The sequence below is a fragment of the Vigna radiata genome, unplaced genomic scaffold (genome assembly GCF_000741045.1).
Source record: "Vigna radiata var. radiata cultivar VC1973A unplaced genomic scaffold, Vradiata_ver6 scaffold_593, whole genome shotgun sequence".
Lineage (NCBI taxonomy): Eukaryota > Viridiplantae > Streptophyta > Magnoliopsida > Fabales > Fabaceae > Vigna > Vigna radiata.
Window position 1 is genome coordinate 10,253 of NW_014543276.1, and position 2,693 is coordinate 12,945.

Below are 2,693 nucleotides of genomic sequence, written 5' to 3' on the forward strand. Positions count from 1 at the left end.
TCGGTAAGTTTCTCACTCATTGACCCGCGACTTCATTTTCCCTCCACCAAAATACCACTTCAGAACTCTCGTCCCCTCCACGACTTCAGAACTCTCGTCCCCTTTCAGGTTTATTCCATCCCTTTTGCTCCTTCAAAACCCTTCCCCTTTGCTCCAAAACATAATCTTATTTTTCCCAAATTTCAAAAATTCTCGTTCTCCTCTGCCCAAAGCCCTAACCCTAAGGCGTTCTCTGTGGAGCTTCCATTGGTTTGTGGTTCCATTGTTCTACCTCTGTTTTTCTGGTGGCATTGTGTGTTTGTCCGTTCTGTTTGGTCTCATTGAGGTTCGTTGTGCGTGTTGCAGGTGGGGTGGTGGTTCGTGGCTGTGCGCATGAGGCTTGTGCGTCGCAGGGGTGGTGGTTCGTGGCTTTACGCGTGAGGCTTGTGCGCCACAGGGGTGTGGAGGGATAATAGAGCTAGAATCAGGTTAGCCGTAGCTTCTGTCATTTCTTCTGTCATTGAGGTTTGTTGTTTCTGTTTTGTTGATTAATGATGTTTCATTTTGGCTGTGTACTTTGCATAAGAGTAAATGTGTTTACGTTGTTATTTTCTGGTGCACTATCATGAAGCAATTTTTTCTTGGATCCCAACTGTCTCTGCACAAAGGATTCTTCGTTGTTTTGTCTCTTTCTCTGGTTCCTCCCCCCTTCAAAATCTTCTTGTTGTTCATCATCTGAATCTGACCTCTTCTGCCCTTGATCCAATTGCATCCCCCATTGATATGTTATACATTTTGGAATGGGTGTTCAAATAATGTTCAAATAAAAGAAAACCGGTTTCACAATGCAATAAATTATGAATGCCCTATACAAGAACAAGATTATTGAGATAGATAAGTTTATTAAATTACCAACCCTGATGACAACATGATTTTACATCTCGGAAACATCAAAGGTTAGACAAGGAAAATGGTGGAGGGTTTAGGATTAAACTTAAGTAGGATATAGGAATCTTGAAGTGAACAAAGGCATCAATCTTTAGAGAAGGAGACTAAGTTGAAATAACTTTTGAGAAGCAGTCAGGCAAGGTTGGTTTTCTAAGTTAGGAAAACATAGTTTTGATAAGAATGAAGTATCATTAAGGTTTTGTGTTTGGTGCAACAATAAAAAAGTTATTCTTAATGTGTACCTCTGTTTTTTATTTCTTGGATCTTCTTAATGAAGTTTATTCTTAATGAAGAGTCTGCATTTTTATTTCTTGGATCTTCTTGTGTATTTTTATCTATAAACTCGCTGATATAGTAGTAGAGGATTTCAAGCTCCAGGTCCTCACTTCTAATTCAATCTTAGGTTTGTAAGTTCTACTCAAATTATCAGTGCATAATTAATTGTTTTATTTGGTAGTATTGACACAGTAACAAACACAAGAGGACACTTAATGGCAGTGTATGACAATAACCATTGCATTATTTTTCCCATCAAAGTAGCTAGTCTTTGATTACTTCATGGTTTCTTTATCTTAGTTTTGCTTTTTTCTGCAAATTCAATAAAAAGGATTTCTTCTGTCAAGAAAAATAAATTAGGAAGTTATTGCTAATGATTTGAGACTGAATAGAGCTTGCAATGTCAGTAAAATCTTAATATATCATGGACATTTTGTTGGATTGGGTGCAATAGGACATGACAGCCAATCTACTATAGTACTGTAATGTCCTGTTTTATCTACTTTTATAGAATATAAAACAATTGCTAAATAAAATTAGAAGTTTGTACCGATGGTTTTCTTGTAGAATCTGTAGTTGTTGTCTTAGAATCTCTGCCTCCCTCTTCCAAAACTAGCAAATTCAAGTAAAATGATATACATAAGTAATACTGAGGGAAAAGAAACGCAAGGGATGCATTGTTATCATTTTGACTTAGTTCGAAACTGAATGCTTCAACATACCCCATAATAGATATAAAATCACTATGTTTAGTAGCTGATAGTCATATTTAGAATCAAAAACAAGTGGCAATAGTTCAGCAATGTTACTGAACAACTATAAACTTGAACTGAGGTCAATATGAGACTGATTTGAACGGAAAAAATATTCTATTTATTTAAGAATGCAAGTCATTATATTATATGCCATCTCCAATCATAACTACAACAGACATTTTATAAGGAAATTCTGAAGAGTGATTAGCAGGAACATACCTTGACTTCGGCATCTGGATTTATCTGATGGTGTTGTTCTTCCTTGCATGCGTTGTATCTCTCAATTATGGATTTCATGCTGGTAACAAAAAAATATTTCCATTTTTCTTATTTTGTATAAAAAATTAAGAATTCCATTCATCAAGAAAAGCTGTATCAGAAGACACAATGAAAACAAATACCACCAAAAGATATATCTACCAAGACATTGGACTCTGATATATCACCAGGCAGAAGTTGATTTTACTTTTTAGAATTTTTCAAACAATCCTATATTATGGACTATGATAGTTAAACTCCTCATCTCTACCTTCAGTAGTTCAATATGTAACGAAATGGAAAAAGGTTTAGAACTTGTACGAGTCCTGCCAAAGTATGCTTTTCAATTTTAGAAGTCAACTATTCAAAATTTTATAAGACTTGAATGGTAATTTCCATTATGTTTATAGGTGTGCATGAAATATCAGAATTTAAAACACAATGCATGTTATTTGAATATATTTGTGAATTGTATTT

The 2,693-nt window shown here is 34.9% G+C and overlaps 1 long non-coding RNA gene across 1 annotated transcript in view; it reads left to right on the forward strand.

Annotated features, from left to right (window-relative positions):
- The first annotated feature begins 321 nt into the window (after nt 1-321).
- Nucleotides 322-2,693, forward strand: part of LOC111241118 — a 5,291-nt gene continuing 2,919 nt past the window's right edge. The window contains exon 1 of the long non-coding RNA XR_002666907.1: nt 322-467. This is a non-coding gene — a long non-coding RNA (uncharacterized LOC111241118). The remainder of the gene's footprint in view (nt 468-2,693) is intronic.